The sequence below is a fragment of the Stenella coeruleoalba genome (genome assembly GCF_951394435.1).
Source record: "Stenella coeruleoalba genome assembly, chromosome: 4".
Lineage (NCBI taxonomy): Eukaryota > Metazoa > Chordata > Mammalia > Artiodactyla > Delphinidae > Stenella > Stenella coeruleoalba.
The window spans coordinates 141,529,253-141,556,742 of record NC_137149.1 but is presented as its reverse complement, the minus strand read 5'-3'; the positions used below and the strand labels follow the sequence as shown (position 1 = coordinate 141,556,742).

The following is a 27,490-nucleotide window of genomic DNA, read 5'->3' as shown; positions in this document are numbered from 1 at the left end:
GTAGGAAGGAGAAAGGACTAATGGCAAGAGGGAACATGTTAAAACCCCCTGTTCAACACTTTTTTTGAAATCTGCCTAAATTCTGCTTAAAACACATTGAACACCCCTAGCTGCCAGAACGACTGGGAAATAAAATATTTTATCTGGGCACATTGATCAGGGTGCAGTTAGAGACAAAGAACAGGATAGACACTAACAGTCTCTGTCTCAATGGATTATGAGACACAAAGTAAAATGCACTGTATTTTCCAAAATATTTGGTAGAGATATGGGGAGGTATTTTGAATAGTATTTGAGAGAATGGGAATTTTTAGGATGGGAAAGACCTGAGTGTTTGTGGGTTGAGGGGCAGAATGCATAAGATAAAGTGCAATTAATTAATGCAGCAAGGCACCTGGAGAGGTGAGAGACAGGGATTGAGGGCACAGTAGTCCCTATTCCTCATGCCTCCCATTTCAGGAAATTAATGTCAAGGTGGTCTACAATGCATTGTTCACACTCGGGTCCCATCTGCCTTACATGGGATTTTAGAGTTTAATGGCGTAGTTATAACACTTCAATTTTGCATGAAAACACTTTGCAAATATAATTGGTGAGGGTGCCGTGTTCATTATGGTAAAGAATAAGCTATTTAGCAAAAAAGGGATTGTTCTTCATAGATTTGAGCAAGAAACCTTGGCCAATAAAATGTTTTTAAATTAAGTTTTAAAATAATAGGCTATGTGCCTAGACGTATGTATAAAAACTAGATAAAAGGAATCTTTGGATAAATGATCCTTTGGACAATTAACTTATCATATTTAATACATTGCTTTCAATATTAGCATTTATCTTTCTTTTTTATTATAATCTGGTCTGCACAGGTGCACACACACACACTACTCTTAAAAAGGTCCGATAGTTGCTAAAATCAACATATATGGAAATAGCCCCTATAGCTTAAAAGGGTCTTTTTAGCATTTATTAGAAAGTATGATATAATACCTTATTCCTTTTGCTCTGTGTTGGCATTCCAAATGCCATGTTCTAATAGCATATGACAACATAAATAATTTACTAATTTAGAATTTACCCACTCCTCAGTTTTTTAAAGGAGAATATAAAGAATATTTAGAATGAATATTATCAAGTTTCTACCATATAGATAAGAGGCAAGCTTACTTTTCATAAGACTGAAAAATTAAAGGCACTAAATCATTCTCCAGCTATCCACATTATGTGTAAAAATAGTTTCTTATTTTTTATTTTCAGAAATACTACCTAAATATCTCTAAAGTTTTGTAAGTATACACTTGCTTTCTTTATGCTTTATTTCATCTTTGCTTAAAATATGATTCATTCTAGTTTCATTTGAGATTTATTCACTCTCTAAAGTTATGGGTCAAAATTATAATTTAGCAATCACCATATTTTCTGCAATTAAAAAAACTTGTGTAATTTGAAGTTGAATTCACATGCTTTTGTCTACTCTTTATCAAAGATCAAATAATTATGTTTGAAAAATTCCATTGAGGGGGCGCCTTCAAGATGGCACAGGAGTAAGACATGGAGGTCACCTTCCTCCCCCAAAATACATCAAAACTACATCTAGCAAAAATCCTCAACAACATACTAGCAAACAGAATCCAACAGCACATTAAAAGGATCATACACCATGATCAAGTGGGGTTTATTCCAGGAATGCAAGGATTCTTCAATATACACAAATCAATCAATGTGATAAACCACATTAACAAATTGAAGGAGAAGAACCATATGATCATCTCAATAGATGCAGAGAAAGCTTTCGACAAAATCAAACACCCATTTATGATAAAAACCCTGCAGAAAGTAGGCATAGAGGGAACTTTCCTCAACATAATAAAGGCCATATATGACAAACCCCCAGCCAACATCATCCTCAATGGTGAAAAACTGAAAGCATTCCCACTAAGATCAGGAACAAGACAAGGTTGCCCACTCTCACCACTCTTATTCAACATAGTTTTGGAAGTTTTAGCCACAGCAATCAGAGAAGAAAAGGAAATAAAAGGAATCCAAATCAGAAAAGAAGAAGTAAAGCTGTCACTGCAGATGTCATGATACTATACATAGAGAATCCTAAAGATGCTACCAGAAAACTACTAGAGCTAATCAATGAATTTGGTAAAGTTGCAGGATACAAAATTAATGCACAGAAATCTCTTGCATTCCTATACACTAATGATGAAAAATCTGAAAGTGAAATCAAGAAAACACTCCCATTTACCACTGCAACAAAAAGAATAAAATATCTAGGAATAAACCTACCTAAGGAGACAAAAGACCTGTATGCAGAAAACTATAAGACACTGATGAAAGAAATTAATGATACAAACAGATGGAGAGATATACCATGTTCTTGGATTGGAAGAATCAACCTTGTGAAAATGACTCTACTACCCAAAGCAATCTACAGATTCAATGCAATCCCTATCAAACTACCACTGGCAGTTTTCACAGAACTAGAACAAAAAATTTCACAATTTGTATGGAAACACAAAAGACCCCGAATAGCCAAAGCAATCTTGAGAAAGAAAAACAGAGCTGGAGGAATCAGGCTCCCTGACTTCAGACTATACTACAGAGCTACAGTAATCAAGACAGTATGGTATTGTCACAAAAACAGAAATATACATCAATGGAACAGGATAGAAAGCCCAGAGATAAACCCACGCACATATGGTCACCTTATCTTTGATAAAGGAGGCCGGAATGTACAGTGGAGAAAGGACAGCCTCTTCAATAAGTGGTGCTGGGAAAACTGGACAGGCACATGTAAAAGTATGAGATTAGATCACTCCCTAACACCATACACAAAATTAAGCACAAAATGGATTAAAGACCTAAATGTAAGGCCAGAAACCATCAAACTCTTATAGGAAAACATAGGCAGAACACTCTATGACATAAATCATTGCAAGATCCTTTTTGACCCACCTCCTAGAGAAATGGAAATAAAAACAAAAATAAACCAATGTCACCTTACAAAACTTAAAAGCTTTTGCACAGCAAAGGAAACCATAAATGAGACGAAAAGACAACCCTCAGAATGGGAGAAAATATTTGCAAATGAAGTAACTGACAAAGGATTGATTAATGTCCAAAATACACAAGCAGCTCATGCAGCTCAAAATCAAAAACACAAGTAACCCAATCCAAAAATGGGCAGAAGACCTAAATAGACTTTTCTCCAAAGAAAAGGTGGCCAAGAGGCATATGAAAGGATGCTCAACATCAGTAATCATTAGGGAAATGCAAATCAAAACTACAATGAGGTATCACCTCACAGCAGTCAGAATGGCCATCATCAAAAAATCTACAATCAATAAATGCTGGAGAGGGTGTGGAGAAAAGGGAGCCCTCTTGCACTGTTGGTGGGAATGTAAATTGATACAGCCACTATGGAGTTTCCTTAAAAAACTAAAAATAGAACTACCGTATGACCCAGCAATCCCACTACTGGGCATATATCTTGAGAAAACCATAATTCAAAAAGAGTCATGTAGCACAATATTCATTGCAGCTCTATGTACAATAGCCAGGACATGGAATCAACCTAAGTGTCCCTCGACAGATGAATGGATAAAGAAGATGTGGCACATATATACAATGGAATATTATGCAGCCATAAAAAGAAATGAAATTGAGTTATTTGTAGTGAGGTGGATGGACCTAGAGACTGTCATACAGAGTGAAGTAAGTCAGAAAGAGAAAAACAAATACCGTATGCTAACACATATATATGGAGTCTTAAAAAATAAAAAAGGTACTGAAGAACCTAGGGGCAGTAGAGGAATAAAGAGGCAGCCATAGAGGATGGACTTGAGGACACGGGAAACGGGAATGGTAAGCTGGGACGAAGTGAGAGAGTGGCATGGACATATATATACAGTTCCAAATGTATAATAGATTGCTAGTGGGAAGCAGCACATAGCACAGGAAGATCAGCTCAGTGCTTTGTTTCCACCTAGAGGGTTGGGATAGGGAGGGTGGGAGGGAGACCCAAGAGCGAGAGATATAGTGATGTATGTATATCTGATTCACTTTGTTATACAGAAGAAACTAACACATCAGTGTAAAGCCATTATACTCCAATAAAGATGTTAAAAAGAAGAATTCCACTGAGACGGGAAGCTTAGGAGAGACAAAAATGCAGCCCATGGGATTTTTCAGTTTGTATGACATAATTTTAAAAATCATCAGTGTCTTCAATGAAGTACTATGATGCTAAAATTATAATGACTTAAAGATAATGATGTTCATATCAACATAGAAATGTCACCATCACTACAAATACTCTATCAGCTTATTCCAGTCCCTACACCCTGTTAGTCTCCTCTCTACTCCAAACTGGTTCCTGGCAAATAAGAAGTGTGGAGAAAGGGAGAGAGGAGAACGGGTGGAAGAGATGGTGGGAGAGAAAGAGAGAGAAGGATGAAGGAATTTTGGAATGAATGAGAAGAGCTTTGATTTACAGGCACTGTGTTTTAGAGGGGAAGTGAAATGAATTCTAAACTCTAAATTACTTCTTCCATGAAATGTTTCCTGATATCTTTCACTTGCTCCAGAAACAATTCTACTTTGTATCAATCCCCTTAATTCTTATTGTACCCTTTAAATAATCTGCATCACTTGTATTATGGTTTTTAAAGCATCAGTTTTTCTTTTCTACCAGATTCTCAAGTATTTCATAAGAGGGACTGGGCCTCATTTATCTTTATGATCTCTGTATGTTTAACACAATAGCAGCTACATAGGACCTCATTAAATAATTTTTAGGCTAATGAATTAATTCATATAGTTTTTTTTAGGAGCTTTGGAATCTGTTAGAAGTATTTAAAGAATAGTAGTTGGACATTAAGTATTCTTCATTGATTGTCATTATAGCAGTAATGACAATAATAAATATTCAGGTTTTTTGAGCTCTCTTTTAATTATGTTAGATTTAAAATTTAAATCTTTCACAGAAAATCTTGCTCTTCTCTCTTCTCTTTATAATATTGATATATAGCTGACACCAAAGGAAGGAAATACAAATAGATTTACAAAAGCTGATACTTACCAAGTAACTGTCCTCGGGGAATGTGAGTTATCAAGTCTGCAGCTTTGAACAGTTTGGAATCTATGTGTAACAAATTAGCCCATATAAAGAGCTATTTTTAACCACCGCCAACACCACCACTGCCATCACCACTGACAGCAACAATCTCAAAACTTGAAGAAAAACATTTGTACCTCAGCAGCCAGGGCATTTATGCACTCGCATTGACCAGCCTATATTTGTCCTGATCAGAGGTACAAAAATATATATCCACTATTTGTTAGATTTAAGTTGGAATTATAAACATTAAAAGATGCTATTTCTACACAAACAATTTTATTCCCTTTACAAATTATAAATTGAGTTTGCCCACAATATCAAATACCAATTTTTAAAATAAAATGTGGTAGAACTTCTTTCTAATTGAGTTTATGAAGAAATCACATGAACAAAGGTGAAGAAGAAGAGGAAGAGGAAGAAGAAGAAGAGGAAAAGGAAGAAGGAGAAGAAAGAAGGAGCAAAATGGGGAGGGGGGAGGGGAATGGGATGGAGAAGGAAAAGGAGACAAGGAAAAGCAACTATAACCAATTTGTGCACTGAATAAGGCAATTTGGCTTTAGATAGCTTAGATGACCAAAGAAAAGTGAAGGAAGGTGAAAATAAAGAGAGAAAGGCACAAGGAGCTTCTTTGTACTGGACTTCTCAATACTCTTTCTGGGCCCTAGTACCAAAAACAGGGGAAGAAGTGACTTCTGCTGATTTTGAGGATTGAATTTAATTTTATAGTAGTTTGGTAAGAAAATAAACATTGTGGGATCAGGTACTAGTAGAAGAATTATCATAAATTCAACCCTAAATTAATGAAATAGAATTGACAGTACAGAAATAAACCCTTACATTTATGGTCAATTACTTTTCAACCAGTGTGCCCAGACAATTCATTAGGGGAAAGAATAGTCTTTTCAACAAATGAGACAACTGGATATCCACATGTAAAAGAATGATGCTGAAACCCTGCCTCACACCATATACAAAATTAACTGAAAAATGTGTCATAGTGCTAAAACTATACAACTCTAAGAGGTAAATGTGAGAATAGATCTTTGCAACCTTGAGTTAGGCAATGGTGTCTTAGATATAACACCAAAAACACAAGTGACCAAAAAACAAAAGATAAATGGACTTTGTCAGAATTTTAAAAATTTGTGCTTCAAAGGAAACAATCAAGAAAGTGAAAAGCAACCCACAGAGTGGGAGAAAATATTAGCAAATCATGTATCTGATAAGGGACTGGTATCCAGAATGTATAAAAAATACTTTTACATCTCAGTAATTAAAAAGACAATCCCACTGTCTTAGTCAGTTTGGGCTGCTATAACAAAGTACCATAGATTCTACAAACAACAGAAGTTTATTTCTCAGAGTGCTGGAAGCTACAAGTCTGACATCGGAGTGTCAGCGTAGTTGGGTTCTGGTGAGAGCTCTATTACAAGTTGCAGACAGCTGACTTCACGCATCCTCACACAGAAGAAAGAGAGCAAGAGTCTGTTGTAAGGTCACTGATCCCATCTATGAGGGCTATAGCCTCCTGACCTAATTGACTCCCCAAAGCCCTACCTCCTACTGCTATCACACTGTGGTTAGGATTTCAACATATGAAGATGGGGCAGGGGGCAGGTCACAAACATTCAGTGCATAACATCAATTTAAAAATGGAGAATAGATTTGAATAAATATTTCTCCAAAGAAGATAAACAGATGGACAATAAACACATGAAAATATGCTCAACATTGTCAGCCATGAGGGAAACACAAATCAAAACAAGAAGATACCACTTCATATCCACTAGGATGACTATATTAAGAAAGACAGAAGATAGTAAGTGTTGACAAGAACACAGAGGAATTAAAATCATCGTGCATGGCTGGTGGGATTTTAAAATGCTTCAGCCACTTTAGAAAACACTTTGGCGGTTCCTCAAAATTTTAACCTAGAGTTTCTTTTCTATATGACCTAGCAATTCCATGGCTAGGTAGATACTCAAGGTTAAAATTATATGTCCAAACACAAACTTGTACACAAATGTTCATAGCAGCATTATTCCTAGTAGCCAAACAGTAGAAACAACCCAAATGTCTCTCAAGTGATGAATGGATAGATAAAATGTGGCATATCCATAAAATGGAATATTATTTAGCAAAAAAAAGAATGAAGTACTATTATATGCTGCAACATGGATAAACCTTAAAAACATTACGATAAGTGAAATAGTCCAGCCACAAACTGTACTCTTAAAGTTATATGAAATGCAGAATAGGCCAATCTATAGAGAAAGAAAGTAGATTAGGTTGGTAGCAGCTGAGGGAGGGTGGAATGGAACATGCCTCATAACGGGTGCTGGGTTCCTTTTGGGGGTGATGAAAGTGCTCTAAAATTAGATATTGGTGATGGTTGTGCACCTCTGTTAATCTACTAAACCCTATTGTATACTTTAAAACAGTTAATTTTATGGTATGTCAATTATATCCCAATAAAGTTGTTACTAAAAAATAATAATTCAAATCAAGACATTTAGGATACTTCTCTGGTTATTGATTAGAGTCCAGTTTCTAGTTTAATAAGTTTATATGTAAAACAAAGGAATTGAGTAGATGATTTCTAAGGTTGCCTCTGGAAGTATAATTTGAATTTTATAAGTTTATGATTTTATCCTGAAATCTGATGGAAATCTGATTCAGTCGTGATCAATATGTGCCCCTAATTGAAGTTCTCTCTCCCTCCCTCTCTTTGCCTCTATTTTGCGTTACATATTTTTGATTCATTGAGAGTAAGAAGATTCAAAATGGCGATATAAAAGAAGTCAAATTAACCTTTTATAACATTTAAAGCTCAGTATTTTTTACAGAAATACAATTACACTTTAATAAAGTAGGTAGAAAAATTCAAATGAAAAACACAGAAGACTTGCTCAGAGAATCCAACCTAGAGATTTGGTAAATTGCATCATTATTAAACTTGTATATATTTAAACCAAAAAAGCAAAAAAAAAAAAAAAAACCCATCAGTTTACTTATATGTTTATCCATGATCATTATTTGATTTGATCCCATGGCAGGAAATTTCATAAATAAACCTCATTACATAAGACCACTGTAGTGATCAATTTAGCTTACAAAAAGCATTCCATCCAACATCATCAGTTGGAAATATGTTTTAGGCAATGGTAATTTCTTTTGACTAATGGATTGCAAACTGAAACTAAAATCAGTGCATTTACTGAATGTCTGTTACTGTGCTAGGGCTCAGAGGAAATACTAAGAAGTATAAAATCAATGGTTTTAACCTCAAGAAAGTTTCCAAGTTTCTCTGTGGTTCAGAAGATCCTTGTCAACCCCCTGCTAACCCTTCAAGATCTACACCCCTCCTCTCTCAAGTATTCTTTGTCTCTCACAGGCAGAGATGCCTGATCAGTATCATAGCTTTTATTAGTGTTTATGTTAAATATCTGTTTACATGTCTGCTTGCCTTTCCAGGTCTTGAGCTCCAGGGCAGTACCTTATTCATTCTTTCATTCACTCGTATGATGAATATTTATCAAATACCTTTTACCATGCTAGGTATACAATGGTTAAAAAAAAAACCCAAAAAAGATGCAGTTCCCATTTCTATAGAACTTTCAGTCTAATGGTACATAAAAGTAAACAGGTATTACTAATTTAGTCATTGCTTACACACGTACAAATAAAATGCAACTTTTTTATTTTTTACGAAGCACCCCACTTTTGGGAATTCCCTGGCGGTCCAGTGGTTAGGACTCTGGGCTTTCACTGCCGAGGGCCTGGGTTCAATCCCTGGGAACTAAGATCCCGCAAGCCGTGCGGCACGGCCAACAATTCAGTTATTAAAAAAAAAGAATCGGGCTTCCCTGGTGGCGCAGTGGTTGGGAGTCCGCCTGCCGATGCAGGGGACGCGGGTTCGTGCCACGGTCCGGGAAGATCCTACATGCCGCGGAGCGGCTGGACCCGTGAGCCATGGCCGCTGAGCCTGCGCGTCCGGAGCCTGTGCTCCGCAACGGGAGAGGCCCGCGTACTGCAAAAAAAAAAAAAAAAAAAAGAATCATTACACGTGTATTCAATAAGTTAACATTAAAATCAAAGCAATTTTATATTTACCATGCGTTTCATACTGTTAGTCCGTTTAAAGGTATATTTATTTTTTTAAAAAACCCACTTTAGAATATAATGATCTCTCCATCTCTTCCAGCATAAGTAAGCTCTTTGGCTTGTTTCAAGCTTTTTGGTGTAAGTTTTCAGTCTTTTAAATTTCCTTCTTCTCCCCCCTGCTCTAATTCCAGATAATTTCTAAGTAACCTTGCGGGAACCTTGTGGAAGCATATTGAATTATATGACTCCTCGCTGATGTTCTGTGAAGCATGGAATCTTATCTAGCCCCTGACTGGTATCCGCTGGGATGTGACCACTTCTGTGTGGTGTTTTGAGACATTGTACTGGCACCTGCTCTGAAGTCAATGGTCCCAGTCATTTGCCTGCAGTGTTGAAATCCTGGAATATTTTCGCCATGACCCCCAAGCCTCTGTTGGCTTATTGGTCCTCTCATACTCTGTATCTTGGAGTATGTGGACACATACGCAGCACGTGGAGATCTGGGATTTATTTAGACTTACCTAGCTGAGAGCCTCCCTGCGGTAAAGTTGTTATTGCTTCTGGGCTGAGCTGGATGTCAAGTCAAACAATGGGCTTCTCACAGAGGCTTGAGTCTTCTGCTGATATACACCAGGGGGAGCAGGCCATTATCTTTGATGTTCTTATATCTATCTGATTTCTTCAGAACTGGACCCTAAAAGCAGTTGTCATATGTTCTTTTACTCTAAGCCCAAAATAACGAATGGGGTGCACTTAGAAAATATACCTTAGCTATAAGGTAGTATCTTAAGTATAATTTCAATTGCACAGGCATTATGAACCAGCGTGGTAGGTGTTTAACCTGTCCTGTCTGAAGCAGTTGTTGCTGTGGTGCTCTGATGGTGATTTTCCTCATTCCTTCTACATCTTTAATTGGAAATCTTTTGTAAAGAAGACTCGTCCCTTTCTCCCATTTATTTGTTTGTTTATGTGTTCACTTTGGGGGCGGGTGTTAATATCAGTGTGGATATGTATTTCATTCTTTGGGTTACAATCCAATACTATTATTACTTATTTTGTTTTTGAAAATGTTCTAATTTTGGCTATTGGGAGCATTTATTAGGCCCTTTCACTATGTTTTGATCTTTTATTATTTATTTTTAATCACTTCCTTACTTTCTGGCATCACATGCCGCTCCAGGATTATCCAATGTTTTCCCTACGCCAGCCCTGGCATAAACCAGTTTTACAAGGAGCCCCGGTTCCTTTTATTAGAGAATGATATTTAGAAACCAAGCTCATTGCTGCTGGGGTGACACTTCTTCTAGCACCTCTAAGTGGATGGAACTGGGGAATATATGTACCGTAACTCATGTCTATAAACATGTCTCTATTTATTCCTATTATATTTGTAGGTATTAAAAAATCATGAATCCACTTGAATACCCCCATCTCCAATCCAGTACCACGTGGTTCATTCTAGCATTTACGCTTTCCTTGTTTGTAACTTCTTCCTTTGGCAGTGAGAAAGCCAACTGTCAGTTTCTACGGTATATTTATTAGTTCAACCCTAGCATAAAAGTAAAGTAGTTTTAGAATTGCTAGGCCATACCCTTGTGAGGAGTAAATTTACCAACTCTAGCAGAGATTGGCCAAGTACAGCTCACAGGCCAAATCCAACCCAGCGCCTGTTTAATAAATAAAGTTTTATTGGAACACAGCCACGCTCATTTGTTTACATATTGTCTGTGGCTGCTTCTGCATTCCAGCTACACAGTTAAATAGTGGGGACAGAGATTCTTGTTTGCCAAGCGGAACATATTTACTGTCAAGTCCTTTATTGAAAAAGTTTGCCAAGCCCTAAGCTAGAGCGTAGGGTTAATGTACATTTCTTTTTGTGTTTAACTCTGAAGTATCCAGTCAGGAAATTGTTTGCCAAAGTTGTTCGGGTCGGCAACTTTTTGTGATTATGTAATTCCTTTGAAATACATCTAGATTTGTCACATCCTGCATCCCTCCCCACATCCTGTTTGATCTGATTTTTAAAAGTTAACATGCAGTAAAATTCACTCTACGATGTACAGTTCTCTGAGTTTTGACAACTGTGATGACTCATGTATTCATCCCCACAATTCCGTACAGAAGTTTTCTCACCCCACTCCGTGCCCCAAGTTCCCTAGTGTTGTTCATGTATATTCAACCTTTCTCTTTACACCTTTATCACTGGCAACCACTAATCTTATTTCTGTTCCTACAGTTTTGCCTTTTCCAGAGTGCTATATATACATGGAATTGTGCAAAATGAGCCTTTTTATGTCGGACTTCTTTCACTTAGCAAAGTGCGTTTAAGATCTAAGCATGTTGCTGTGCTAAGATATTTCCTACCTGGTCTTTTATAGAAAACGTTTACTGACCCCTGTTGTAAAGAATAGAAAGGAATGGGAGAAGATGGGTGGCTTTGTTAGAGATTTGATACAAGAAGCAAAGAAAAATGAAAGATGGTTCTGTAATTTTGAATTTGGCTTATTGAGAGAATGTTTTACCTTAGTAAAAATAGTGAAGCCCTATTTGGGGGTTGTTCTTAAATGGCCAGATACTTTTTTATAATTCATCATTATGCAAAACTAGAAGAATGAACATTGAAGTGGTCATGAGTTGGCCAAACAACAAACCCCATCAAAGTGCCAAGTGTATCAGTTTTCATTCTAGCTGCTGGAAAATGGGAGGCATTGAGTAGTAGGAGTCAGTATGCAACCACAGAAGAGTTTTTACATCATTCGGGCCATATGATTTTCCCTGTCTGAAGAAGTGTTGTCCAGAAATCTCCTCATAAGACAACAATGGAAGTCCTTTCGTAACACATATTTTTTTTCCGATAATGTATTATCATTCTAAAATTTCAGATGGTAGAGAGGAAGTGAAGGTAACCCTGCAATCCCACATCCTTCAGGATAACTACTGTTAACCTGCTGGGTAATTCCTTTCTGAATTCTTTATGCATATAGATAGAGAGCATCATGCCGTAATACTCTCCTATTAGCTGCTCTTCGATGTTAGAATATATTGTCTATGTCTTTTTTTGCAATACTTTCAGTTCTACTTTATGGTGGCATAATATTCTATTGTGTAGTTACTCTGTTATTATATAACCAAAACATTTTTGATGTCAATATAGGTGATGGCTATGTTTTCACTATTAAAACTCAAAGAGCACCATTCTATGCACATATAGTCATAATTTCTTCACTATGGTCCTAGCATAAATTTCTAGAAGTAGAACTTCTAAGTAAAAAGATGGATTTTCTTTCTTTTTTTTTTTTTTTTTTGCAGTACGCAGGCCTCTCACTGTCGTGGCCTCTCCCGTTGCGGAGCACAGGCTCCGGACGCGCAGGCTCAGCGGCCATGGCTCACGGGTCTAGCCGCTCCGCGGCATGTGGGATCTTCCCGGACCAGGGCGCGAACCCATGTCCCCTGCATCGGCAGGCGGACTGTCAACCACTGCGCCACCAGGGAAGCCCAAAGATGGCTTTTTTATCAGTTGTATTTTTAAGGCTCCATCCAAAAGTAAACACATTTTTTTTTGACTTTTTAAGCTCAGGAAGTCTGTCAGTGATAATTATAAAGGGATAGAACATGGTTGTTTTTGAAGTATGGGGAAGCAGACTAAAGGTGAGGTCGTTAACCAAAAAAAAAAATCAGTATTAAAAACAGTGAGGAAGCCATAGGCAATTAAAGGTAGCATTGTCAACCTGTCTTCATTCTTTTCTGTATCTTCACTGATTTCAGCCCTAGAGGATGAAGTGAAAAGGAAGAGGAGGAATTGATGGGAAAACATCTCAAGTGCCTAATTGGGTCTTTTGTTTAATCTTCAGAGGGGTGTTCTTTTGACCCCAAGCATGGTCAAAAAGAAGATAGCATGTTGCATCTATAAGCAAAAACCTTAGAGAAAGCATTAACTTCGCTGTTTATCACGTCTTTTATCTCACATTTTTTATTCATAATTTCTTTGCCATTTTCCTAGCGTAAATTTCTAGAAGCAGAACTTCTAGATAAAACAATGACCTTTAAAATTTTGTGTTTTGAGAGAAGTTTTCACTGGTATTACCAGACATTTTTGAATACTTTCATAAAACTGATGTTCCATTCTGATCATTTGGTACTGAGCAAATACCACAGTGTGCTACTGGTTCTTTTATGAGTTTGGTCTCAACATACTCAACTAGTAAAAATTCCTGGAGAGTACTATCTTTAATATCTAGTGGGTATGTTGAAAGTATTTGTTGATTGATATATGTTACTGAGATATTGATTCTAATGCGTTATACTTTGAATAATCCATAAACAAAGGAAGTGGAAAAGTCTACTATTAAAATATATGCAAATTACTCTCATCTTCCTACTGTATGATTAATTTATCATACTTTTGTGGCTAGAACATTTGCATTTCTAAATTGTGCCTATCTGGTTTTCCTTACTACAGTGAAAGACATATCATTTATCTAGTTGCCAAATCCAGAAAGCTTAATTTTTCCTTCTGCTTAAGTTTCTGAGATCCATCCATATCTTTCTATTCCCAAAATTACTTTTGGTACATTTCAGTCTCTTAGACACTCCAACAGCCTCCTCATTTGTCTACCTACCTTTGGAGTCGTGCCCTACTCCCAAACATTCACTTTGTTACAGCTAGAGAGGCTTCCAAACAAAACACGAATCTCACGATGTTACTCTGTTTAAGACTCTTTAATGCTCTCCCTTTGCCCTTACAGGGAAAAACTCTGTAGCAGGGCATTTGAGACTCTAGGTTCTGGTCCCAGCTTTTTTCTCCAGTCTCCTTCAAACCTTTCTATTTCTGTACTCTGCATTCCAAAATACTAATTAGACCCTAAATATATTCTGTCTTCTCTCTGGCCCTTTTACACTGTGGTGTAAGGCTGAAATTAAGACTCGGCGTTAACGTTGCCTTGACCTCTGTAAAATTGGGAGAGCTTTGAATGACCTAACCACAAGTTCCCCTTCCCCCCTGCTCCTGCAGATAAAGAACCCTAGTCTAACAACCCTCTTATCACAAGACCTGGTTCAGTCCTGAAGTAGCAGGCTTCAGTTCCCAGCCAGTGCAAGAAATTATTCAGACAAGCCAAGGGCTGCCTCAGCCTCTTGTTACTACAAAGCCTGCCCCCTACAGCCCCTGCTTATTGATTTGTTTCCAAGAGCAACCCCCATGTGGCCCTGCATGGCATGTGATGTCCTCTTCACCTGGCTTGTGTAGTTTATGTGACTAAGAAATTGCTGTCAGTCTTATCTGGCTAGTGGTGGGTGTTGTCTGTTCAGTCATCCACATAACTCTAGGGCAGGGGTCTCTCCCTCACCATAAGCGTGAGGAGGAGATGAATAAAACCCGCATATGCTATTTATTATGTTTTGGAAGAAAGTTTCTGTTGATCTCACTAAATTCTGATCATCCATTCAGACTCAGAATTGCAAATGAGATGCCCAGCTTCTTTTAATGATCCAATCTCTGTGGCTTCATTTAAATTAAAGCCTTTTTTCATACCACGGACAGTCATGCTGCTTCAACCTAGGAAGTGTTTAGCAGGTGTATTAGTCATGGTTATAGAACAGGGAGAGAGAGAGAGAGAGAGAGACAGAGACAGAGACAGAGACAGAGAGAGAGAGAGAGAGAGACAGAGACAGAGACAGAGACAGAGAGAGAGAGAGAGAGAGAGAGAGAGATGGGGAAATGTATAATAGGAATTGGCTCATGCAATTATTGAGGCTGAGAAGTCCCAGTATCTGTGGTCTGCAAGCTGGGAAAGCCAGGGGTGTAATTCAGTCTGAATCAGAAGGCCTGATAACCAGGAGCACTGATGTCCAGGGGGAGGAGAAAATGCACGTCCCAGGCCAATGCAAAGAGAGCAAATTCGCCCCTCTTCTCTCTTTTTGCTCTATTATTCAGGCTCTCAACAGAGGGATGATGCCCACCTGCATTAGTAAGGGTCATCTTGACCCAGTCTGATTCAAACGCTAAGTTCTCCTGGAAACAACGTCACAGACACATCTAGAAATAATGTGTGCCACCTATCTGGGCATCCCTTAGTCCAGCTAAGTTGGCACATAAAATTAACCATCACAGGAAAGGAGGAGAGTATGGCCACTTCTCCACTCCCCCATCTTGTTTCAGCTCTTCTCAACATCACTTTCCCAGTAGGCTGTCACTGCCACTTCCTGAGTTGGTTCTGGAGGGAGCAAAGGAGGAACGGAAAAAATCCTAGTTGGCAGAGGCAGATGTAACTTGGTATTTGGTGCCCCCTGAGGATGGCAGATTCCCAATGTTCATTCTTTTTCTCCTGAAATATTTTTGTGGGTTTTTTAGATATTCTCTCTTGAAGAAAAACAAAAAACAAAACAAACAAACAAAAACACCAAAATTCAGCTCTTGTGCTGGGAGGTTTGTTTCTCCCGCAGTTGTTCCCTACATTCCCCTGACTGCCCGGCTATTTCTTCATTGGACAGTATCTCTGATGTCTTCCTGCTAAAGGCTCCTTGTTCTTGGCAGCAAACCCTCCTGAAGAGGGTGTTCCCCTCAAATGATCTTTGTGCGGCTCTTTCCTCCAAAATCTGCCTCTCAAACATAGGAACCATGCCTCTCTGACCTACCAGTGATGGAAAACATAGCCTGCTTTCTTCACTCTGCAGACCCAGGTTCAGACATTCCCTTTGGAATGTCTTCAGGTAGTCAAGCCACATACTCCATTAATAAGTTCCCTGACGGAAGAGGCAATCCTAAAGCCAATGTGCCAGAAGTTCTGAGATCAGCAGGACGACCATCTCACTCTGCTTCAATTTCACAACTTTCTAAGGGAAGTAAGTCGCCAGACTGGCTGATGCATCAGGGTCCACCAGGCACTGCAGAGATAATAAAAACTTTACCTCAGAAGTACAGAAGGAAACTTGTATCTCAAGAAGAAATTGAATTTATCCAACGTGGAGGTCCAGAATAAGCACTGACAATGTGGCTGCTGTTTGTTTAATCAGACAAAGAAGAATCTTTACAATAAAGGACTTCCAGGATGACAAATGAGAAATTGAACATTAAACAACTTTAATAAATATTCTGTAAAAAAAAAAAAATGAAGTAGAAAATTTAGATGGACACTTCTGTCTCCTAATTTATGTATCTTGGTCAGCTTCTCCACAAGCTCATCTGATTGTTTATATACTTTATACTTATTAAAGTATACATTAAAAAAAAAAGTTTATGTTCCCCAAACTTTAGTAGTCGAACATTCAATTCTCTCATCGGTACCTTGGTCGATCCATTCAGTAGCCTTGAGGTGAGGAAGAAGCACTATCTTCCCTACCGCAAGAGCGGGGGGTAGGTAAAATGCCGCTGCATTTGGATAACTTGTGCTAAAGAAATTCTCTTATTTATTAGGTTTATTCAACTACTTACATATCCCTAAATTAGGTCATGAGCCAACAAATGCAAAAATATTTTGGATTGCCTCTTTTGCATATCCTACGTGAATGATTTAGCAAGATGCTTTGAAATGGAGAGCAGGTGGCATCAATGGTTCTATTTTCCCTTTGGGCCTGATGTAAAACGGGAGCAGATGGAGTGCCATTTTAACATCCTGTTACATTTTGTACCTAAATTTTATTTTCTGTGACATTACTGTACATTCTCAACAGTCTGGCTAGACCTTTATCTATAAAGGAATTTAACTGCAGTCGACTTGCTACATTAACCAAAGATTTTAAAGACAAGTTAGTCATCTGTTTAAAACTGTGTTGAGTATATACTTGCTGAGCTCATTCATATTCACGTTTGGAAATAGTAATATTTTAGGTCGAATCATGTGTACCATGATCATTTCAAAATAAATAACTATTTAAATAATATTTGTGATGGCTCATTAAAATAGGTCTGATCTTGTTGTGTATTTTAATTTCCACACTTTGGTGGTGACAGCAAAGACAAGTTTTTCTCCTTTATCATAAAAGGTTTTCTGTTTTGAGTGTTAAACTCTCACATTCAGCTCCCTTCTTAATCACAAAATAGGTCAGGATAGGCATTAGGAATTCTGAAGAGTTCTTGAACCTCCTGAAATTCTATGCAAAAGTTTATGTATATTTATAATTTGTTATATGCAACTTAATCTTAGAAGGACAATGCCTTAAAACAAGACATTCTAAAAAATCATCATGTTTTTTGGTCAAAGAAAACAGTGCTATTAAAAAACCTGTATATATATCAAAATAATTGTGTTTGTGCACTTATATTGTCATTCTACAAAGGATTTGACTTGACTTATAGAAATACATTGGATAAAAGAAGGTGTTTTAAAAAAGGATTTTCAGTTTAAAATTGGAAACATATAATTAGTCTTTTCCCTTCTTCTCAAAGAAATCACAAGAAGTAAACAAGAAAGGTAAAATTAAATGCAAATTTCTTCTTCAGTAAAACTAGACAACAGGTGAAACTCCAGACTCAAATATTGTTGGAAAGGGTTCTACAGGCATTGAAGACTAAACAGCAGAGCTGAAATCAATGAGCACTTCAAGAAATTAAAATTTTTAAATAATCTCAGAGAGGGAAAGTCTGTCTAAGTAGGATCCCAAACTTAGAATATATAAAATAAGATTGATAAATTCAATCGTATAAAACAACAAAAACAATAATAATAATGAATTTTTTGCAAGGTAAAACACCTTTAAAGAAAAATGACCAACTAGTAGAAATATTTGCATCCTATTACGTTCAACAGTCTAGTTTTCCTAATATAAAAAAGACTTTAACAGATCAATAATGAAAGGATCATCAATCCAATAGCAAAGGGCAAATGATAAAAACAAGCCATTAACAAAAAATACAAATAGGTCTTAATCATAAAAAGATGTTCAACTTCACTCACAATTAGAGAATACTATCACTGTGATACTGTTCTTCACCAAATTGGTAAATATACATGATAGTAGCATAATAGTGAGAATGTAAATCGATGATACTTATATAAAATATTTTGGAAAAAATCCTTCAAAATTGCAAATATTCATGTGTGTGAAATGTATACTTACAAGGTTGTTCCTTGTACAATTTGAAATGTCGTAAGATTGAAAACAGCCCTATGTATACTATTATTAGTAGTACATATTGGGTTAAATAAATTATGGTACATCTAAAGAAAAGAATAAGGTCTGTATGTATTGAGATGAAACTATGTGTACATATATTGGTAAAAAATATCAAAGGGCAAAATCATGTATATGGCTTGCTCCTTTTTTTGCAAAAAAAAAAAAGGAAAAAAGGAAAAGTATATGCACATGTTTATACATGCTTTGGAGACTTCTGGAAGAATGAAAAAGAAACTGGTAACAGTATGTTTTTTCCTGATGGGAGTGGGGAAGTGAGTAGCTGAAGGATAGAGGAGTGAAGACAAAGTTTCATGTATACATTTTTATATTTTTTGAATTTTGAACCATTCGAAATTTGTACTATACTTATTGTATTCTATATTCAACTAAATAAAATTAAAGGTGAAATCAAGAAGAGTGACAATATGTACACTTATGACCTTACCCAATTATTATTTTTTTAGTGAAAGAACATATGAACATATTTATTTTTAGGTTAAGGGTAGCAGCAGAATCTTTATTAACAAGTGAAGATATAATTTGTATTTGTTTTATCACAAAGTCAACTCCAGTTGTCATTTATCTGCTGGAAAAACAATTAAATGCCTCAGTGCAAACAGAGTAAAAAATAGAGGATTCTATCTTCTATTTTCATTAATATAATTGTACTCCATGTCTCACTTATCAAATTACTCCTCTCTAAATAAGCTATTTCTTTACTGTCACACGTTAATAACAACACATAATCACTATACCATCCAGATTTTTCTCAAATATTAAAATAAAAAATTCCAGAAGTAAACACTTCATAAGTTTTAAATTGCATGTTTTTCTGAGTAGTATGATGAAGTCTTGTGCAGTCCTACTCTGTCGCTGCCAGAATCCCCAACCATCAATATCTTTCTGCTCCTGACATCCAACCACTGACATCACTGTGGCTCAGTGATCCAAAGAAGATGATCCTCCTTCTGACTTATTGTCAGAGGTCAATAGTAGCCTAACACGACGTCACAATACTTGTGTCATTAACCTCAGTTCATCTCATCATGTAGGCATTTTATCATCTCATATCATCATAAGAAGAGTGAGTTCAGTACAATAAGACACTTTGAGAGAGAGACCACATTCACATAAGTTTTATTACAGTATATTGTTATATATTATTATTGTTGTTAATCTCTTATTGTACCTAATTTATAAATTAAACTTTATCATAAGTATGTATGTGTAGGAAAAAACATAGTGTGCATAGGGTTTGGTATTATCTGTAGTTTTGGACATCCACTGGGGGTCTTGTAACGTACCCCCTGCAGATAAGGGGGGGACCACTGTATATAACTCGATGAGTTTGGGAATAAGTATACAACTGTAAAACCATCCACATCATCAAGGCCAGAGACATACCCATCGCCTCATAAAGCTTCCTCCTGCCCTTGTTATTATTGCTTTATTATCATTATTATTGAAATTATTTTTGTGGTAAGAATGCTTAATGTAGATCTACACTCTTAGAAAATGTTAAGTATACAATGCAATATTGTTAGCTATATGCTCTATGCTGTAAGGTAGATCTCCAGAACTTATTTATCTTGGATAACTAAAACTTTGTATTCTTTGACCAACATCTTCCCATTTCCCTTCCCCCAGACCCTGGCAACTATCATTCTACCCTCTGCTTCTATAAGTTTGACTATTTCAGATTCCAGATATAAGTGAAATCATGCAGTATTTGTCTTTCTGCATTTGGCTTTTTGCACTTAGCATAGTGTCCAGGTCTGTCTCAGTTGTCACAAAGGGCAGACTTTCCTCCTTTTTTATGGCTGAATAATATCCCATTGTATGTATACAGCACATTTTCTTTATCCATTCATCTGTCAATGGATATTTAGGTGGTTTACTTATCGTGGCTATTGTGAATAATGCTTTAATGAACTTGGAGGTGGAGGTTTATCTCGGAGATCCTGATTTCAATTCCTTTGGATATATACTCAGAAGTGGGGTTGCTGGATCATGTATAAGTTTTATTTTTAATATTTTAAGGAACCTCCATACTGTTTTCAGTAATGACTCGCAACTTACATTCCTACAAGCTGTATACAGGGCTCCCTTTTCTTCACAATCCTCGGCAACACTTGTTATGTTTTGTTTTTAAAATTATTCATGATGGGCCTCGCTTTTAGATTTGAGTTTCTCAATTGGTTTTATCCACAATAGAAAACAAAGTTCTTTTTTGTGCCGTAAAGAATGGCCCCTAAAGAAGACATTAATAGTTGCTCTTTTGACTGTGCGAAATTTCAATAATCCCTCTCTGGAATGATTTTAAGCAATATAACTTCCTGATGGACCTTCTAGGATAAAGTTGTAGCAAAATGCACATATGTGTAAAGAAATGGATGCATTTGCTACATAGAGTTGTGGATTGATAGTCAAGTACATTTTGGAAGATGTCTTTCAAAATTGCCACATTGACTTTTAGAGTAATTCATCTTTAGCTATTATTTCTGCAGTAGTTAGATGGTTAGAACAGGTATCCATTGAGGCTAAATTGCTTCATAAGTCACGAGGAGACTAATCATCTCTCCATCCTCTATAGCAAGAAGACAGACATCCAGCATTTTAAAAGAAGTTCAAAAATTAAGCTTTTAATTTAAAAAGGAGGGTGAAAACATGTCTTGTTACATGGCTCTAAATTATAATGTGATTGGTAGGTGGTTCTTACCCACATTTATTCTTATGGTAGTATTAAAACAGATATTCTATTAAGTCATACAGCTTGTCCCATACCTTCTTCCTCTTTACAGAGTTAAAGGAGAGGAAAGGATGGTGATGGTGGTGATGATAGTAACAAGACTAATAGCATCTGACATTTATTGAGCACATACTTTAGGCTAGGCTCTGTGATAAGTCCATTACATTCATAATGTCACTTAAGCCTCACAAAAAACCTGTGAGATAGGTATTATTACGGGTCCCTATTCTACAGAGGGGAAAAATGGATTTTAGAGGGTAACATTCAAAGTCACACAGCTCCTGTCAATACATGGCAGCTCCTGATAAGTGTGGTGCCCAGAATTGTGCACATGGTAACTTTAGAACAAATTATGCTAAGTGGTGTATCACATTGATTGATTTCCAAATATTGAACTGTCCTTGCATCCCTGGAATAAATCCCCCTTGATCATAGTGTATGATTCTTTTTATATATTGTTGAGTTCAGTTCGCTAATATCTTGTTGAGGATTTTTGCATCTATATTCATCAGTGATTTGAACATGGAATTTTCCTTTTATGTAGTGGCTATGTCTGGTTTTGATATCAGGGTAATGGTGGCCTCTTAGAATGAGGTTGAGAGCATTCCCTTCGCTTCAATTTTTTGGAATAGTTTAAGAAAGATAGGTATTATCTCTTCTTTATATGTTTGATAGAATTCCCGTGTGAAGCCATTGAGTCCTGGGTTTCTGTTTGCTGGGAGTATTTTTGTTTGTTTTGGTTTGTTTTGTTTTCACTAATTACAACTTCAATTGCACTATTACTGATTGGTCTGATCACATTGTCTATCTCTTCCTGATTTAGTCTTGGCAGGTTGTATGTTTCTAGAAATGTGACCACTCTTTCTAGGTTGTCTAATTTGTTGGCATATAACTGTTTGTAGTATTCTCCTATGATGTTTTGTATCTCTGTGGTATTGGTGGTTGTTTCTCCTCTTTCATTTCTTATTTTGTTTATTTGTGTTCTCTCTCTTTTCTTCTTGACAAGCCTGGCTGAAAGTCTGTCAATTTTGTTTATCTTTTTGAAGAACAAGCACTTGCTATCATTGACCTTTTCTGTTGTTCTTTTGGTTTCTATTTTATTTATGCCCCCTCTGATCTTTATTATTTCCCCCTTTTTGCTGATTTTGGCTTTGTTTGTTCTTCTTTTTCGAATTCCTTTAGGTGGAAGTTCAGGTTGACTATTTGAGATTTTTCTTGTTTCTTGAGGTAATACTGTATAGCTATAAAATTCCCTCTTAAAGCTGTTTATTCTGCTGGTTTTGGATGGAATGTCCTCTAGATAACTACTAAGTCCAACTGCTGTATTGTGTCATTTAAGACCACTGTTGTACTGATTTTTCTGTCTGGATGATCTGTGCCTTGATGTAAGTGGGTTGTTAAAGTCCCCTTCTATTATTTATTATTGTCAATTTCTCCCTTTATGTCTGTTAATATTTGCTTTATATACTTAGGTACTCCTGTATTGGGTGCATATATGTTAACAAGTCTAATATCCTCTTCTTGTGTTGATCCGTTTTAAATTATATAATGACCTTCTTTCTCATTGTTATAGACTTCATTTAAAAGTCTATTTTGTCTGACATAAGTATTGCTACCCTCACTTTCTTGACATTTCCATTTGCCCTCACTTTCAATCTGTGTGTGTGTGTGTGTGTGTGTGTGTATTTGTGTAGCTCTGAAGAGAGTCTCTTGTAAGCAGCCTATAGATGGGTCTTGTTTATTTATCCAGTCAGCCACCTATTTATCCAGCTCCACCTTTTGACTGGGGCATTTAATCCATTGACATTTAAAGTAAGTATTGATTGGTATGTACTTATTGCCATTTAATACTTGTTTTCCAATTGTCTTTGTAGTTTTTGCCTTTTCTTCTTCTTTTAGTCTCTTCCCTTGTGGTTTGATAATTTTCTTTAGCGGTATGTTTCTGTTCCTTTCTGTCTTCTTCTTGTGTATCTATTGTTGATTTTTGATCTGTGGTTACCATGGGGTTCGTATATGTTGACCTATAACTATATCTATTTTTTTAAACAGGTAGTCCTTTAAGTTCAAACACATTCTAAAAGATCTACCTTTTTTATATTCCTTTCTCCCACCTTTTATGTATATGATGTCATATTTTACATCTTAATGTCTATCTCTTTATTAATTATTATAGTTATACTTGATTTTACAATATTTTGTCTTTTAATCTTTGGACTAGGTTCAACTAGTGGCTGACCCTCAGCCTTTACTATATATTTGCCTTTAGTAGTGGGACTTTTTTTCCTCTCCTGTAGGTACTTCTTGTTATCGCATTTTCTTTTCCACTTAGAGAAGACCCTTTAACTTCTCTTTTAGGTTTGGTTTAATATTGATGAACTCTTAGTTTTTCCTTGCCTGAGAAGTTCTTTATCTCTCCTTCAATTCTAAATGATAATCTTGCTGGGTAGAGTATCCTAGGTTGCAGGTTTTTCCCTTTCAGCACGTTAAATATATCATGTCACTACTTTCTGGTCTGCAGAGTTTCTGGAGAAAAATCAGTTGATAGCCTTATGGGGGTTTCCTTGTATGTGACTTTTTGTTTTTATTTTGCTGCCTTTACAATTCTCTCTTTATATTTATTTTTTTACCACTTTAATTATGATATGTCTTGGTGTGGGTATGTTTGGGTTCATCTTCTTTGGGATCCTCTGTGCTTCTTGAACCTGGTTATCTGTTTCCTTCTTCAGGCTTGGGAAGTTTTCAGCCATAATTTTATTCAATACATTTTTGACCCCCTTCTTCCTCTCACTCCTTCTTCTGGAACCCCTATAATGGGAGTGTTGGTATGCCTGATAATATCCTAAAGATCCCCTAAACTGTTCTCATTAAAAATTGGTTTTTTCTTTTTGCTGTTCTGATTAGGTGATTTCCATTATTCTATCGTCTAGATCGCTTATGCATTCTTCTGTATCACTTAGTCTGCTGTTCATTCCTTCTAGTGTGTTTTTCATTTGTTATTGTATTCTTCAGTTCTAACTGGTTCTATATTATATTTTCTACTTCCTTGTTAAAAATCTCAGTGTGCTCATCTATTATTTTCCCTAATTCAGTTAGCATTCTTATTACTAATGCTTTGAACTCTTTATCTGGTAAATTGTTTATTTCTTATTAGTTGTTTTTTTCAGGGAGTTTCTCTTACTCTTTCAATTGAGACAAATTCCTCTGTCTTCTCATTTTGCTTATCTTTTTCTGTCTCTATGAAATTAGGTGAAACAGTTACCTATGTTGATGTTGATATGGTGTCCTTATGTAGAAGTATTCCTATACCGTCTGCATGTGCCTATTGGCTTTGGTGAGAGCAAGTCCCATCTTTCCTCAGGGTGTGCTGGCAGCTATCACCTTGGTAGGATGTGGGGCTGGAGATGGAGGGGCAGAAGCCAGAGCCAGGTATGAGGCAGGACTTCCCCTCTGTTCAGTGGCCATTGCCACCCCATCGGGGCCGGGATCATGTCCCAAGTTGCTAGAGAGAGGAAGCCTGAGGTTCAGGACCAAGCTGGCTCAGTTTCCTTTAAGTGTGTGCGCTTGCCCATCCCAGCGCCAGCCCCTTTGCCCCAGAGGGGAGCAGTGCCAGAGCAAGGGGGGCTGGTGTGAGGGCTGCGCGTGGGCTGTGGTGGTCTGACTGCTGTCCACACTGCCTCTGCTGCACCACCTAAGCAACAGCAGTAATGGCTGCCCCCTCCCTGCTCAGACATCACTTAGGGTATGAGCCTCTTCAGTGTTTCGTAGTCGAGCTTTTTCCTCAGTTGTGGCAGCCCTTGCTCTGGTGTGGAGCTGCAACGTGAGGCAAGCAGTGCTGGAGCATTTGCTTGGCTCAGGTTGGGGCACACCCTGTGGTGGTCCTGGGAAATGAGTCAGCCACCCTCCCGGTTTCAGTCTGCCCTGCCTTGGGAGAAAGAAAGCATTTGTGTGCATCTCATGAGCTGAGTCCAGGCTTCTCACAACCCTCCTATTAGTCCCTCCAGTTCTCCAACCAGCCAAGAGGGCTTGTCTTCCACTTGTCAGCCCCCAGGGCTGGGGCACCCAATATGTGGCTTAAACTGCCCACTCCCCAGGGTGGATCTCCACCAGTGTGTTCTCTCTTTTCCTCTGCGTCCCCTCCCAGGGGCCAGATCCTGACCTGAGCATTTCTCTTCCCTTCCTATCTGATTCCATGTGGATCTTTCTTATAGCCTTGGCTGTACCGGATTCTTTTTGCTAGTCTCCAGTTAGTTTTTAGTGAGAATTGTTATATGTGTAGATGTATTTTTAATGTGTTTGCTGCGAGGAGGTGAGTTCTGTGTCCTCCTATTCCACCATCTTGATTCTAGTCTGGTCACACATAGATTATATGTTTATATCTTTTATTATGTATTTAAATCTTTACTATGTGATCATACCTTTTAATATTCAGATAATGAATGTGAAGAGGTTTTAAAATATTTCTTAGTTTATACAGTTATGTAGTGTTTATTTTTATAAAAAATTTATAGAGTTTTGAGAATACGAAAAAGATAAATATATTTTTACTCTCAAAAGTGTCCTAATCCAGACAACAGATTACATGGTCATTCTTAAATCATCTCATTGAGGCGCAACCTGCTCTGTCAGTAGATGTCAGTCCTGACAGTGTTATCTGAGGGACAGTCAAGCAGGTGGGGGAAGCCGGTTTAGTGCGTGGGTGTGTAGCATAGAGAGTATAATTTGACTTAGAGAAAACTGTGGCCTCCTTGTAGCCATTTCATCTACTTATACCACAGATGTGTACAGAGCTGAAGCTAAGCTGCCTGATTCATGCGGACACTTAAAAATTTGTATAGATGTGTACATTACCTTTATAATTTTTTTCTGTCCGTTGAATTTGTCCTATCTTCTTTCTAGGTTGTGTGAAGTTAGACTGAAACTATAAATGAAAAATAAAGGATGGTGATTTAATTTTACGAATATGCTGAGGTGAGTAGAAGAATAGTGGTAAGTGATTAAAAAAACTATAAACTCATACACTGGAGACTCAAAATTGTACTTGCCTAGGGTAGAGTTGAGAACCCCAAACTCGATCTAGTAGAAAAATGTTTAGTTATTTGTAGAATTAGGATGAAAATTAAATTCTAGGCAGAATCTCAACGTGTATATATTTACGATGTGCATTTGAGTTGTCAACTGAATTTAATTATCTCTGACTATATTTGTACTTATATATTAGGCATTTCAGATATGCCGTTTATATATTTTATTGACAGGTCACAAAAGGATTATTTCCAACTTTAAGATAAAGTGAACCCAGGGGTGTTTTGGAAGGTGGGTGAAGGCAACTAAGTTGGGTGAAGTTTCCTCCTATATCTCTGCCTTTTTCTATGCTGTTACTTTCCCACTTTCTGTGGTCAAAGGAGATGGTAGTTATGTTCCCAGAATATCCTTTTACTTACCAGAAGTGGTAAGGGAAAGGCTAGGGCTGAATATGATAAAATGTATTTGGAGAGGAAAATCTGAAGTATTTGAAAATTGATAGCATAAAAATAATTTCTCAGGGAAAAATGGTGACTGTAATTTGTAAATTTTCGAGGAAGTTGGGGAAACAGAAATTTTTCAGAATCAAAAGTATAAACTGATCTGTGTGAAAGATCTATGGCAGCTTGCCAAAAAGGCTTAGTCTCAGATCAGGAAGAATTCAAAAGTACAGGAAGAATGAAGCTGGGGAAAACCCAACCCGGCAGACAGCTTTGAGATGAAGCTAAAAGGAAATTGACTTGAAACTCAGAGTTGAAGACATTTCCCTCCCATGATCTAGGGCACTGGGGTAAGGCACTCAGTATTCCCGTAAGTATCTCAGACTCTTTAGTTTGCAAGTCAGGGCCCTTTGTGAGATGTCTCAGCCTCTGTTTGTTTCTTCGTCACTGGTGTAATAGCCAAGGTGTATCCAATGAGCAGACATCCAGGGCCGCTCAGTGTCAGGCCTCTGTCTAGGCCTTCCTGTCTCCATGAGGACTGGGTTCTTGAATTCCACGTTACCTAGACCGTCCATAACAGCACTTTGAAAATGCACACACTCCTCATATTTGATCAAATGGATCACTTTCTCCGTACATTTTCCTCTGATTCCCTCAGCTGGAAGTACTCATACCTTCTTCTAAATCCTCATCTTATTACCATAGATCTCATTTGGTTACTTAGTGCCTTCTGATTTGAACTGTTGATGCATCCCTTTTCCAGGCTGTAAAGCCTTGAAAAATAGTCTGTATTTTATTGTTCACAGGGTGAGCCAGCCTGGCCAATAAATATTTGCAGAATAATTAATTAATTATTTAATATATAATTATTAAAATAGTATAATTATAAAAATAATAGCATAATTTAATAATGACTTGACATGGGTTATTTCTTCATGCAGA

The 27,490-nt window shown here is 37.1% G+C and overlaps 1 long non-coding RNA gene across 6 annotated transcripts in view; it reads left to right on the top strand.

Moving 5' to 3' along the window:
- LOC307186235 overlaps positions 1–27,490 on the top strand; it is a 358,643-nt gene that overhangs the window by 48,318 nt on the left and 282,835 nt on the right. For all 6 annotated transcript variants that reach the window (XR_013828283.1, XR_013828284.1, XR_013828285.1 and 3 more), the window contains one exon: positions 25,983–26,054. This is a non-coding gene — a long non-coding RNA (uncharacterized lncRNA). The remainder of the gene's footprint in view (positions 1–25,982; positions 26,055–27,490) is intronic.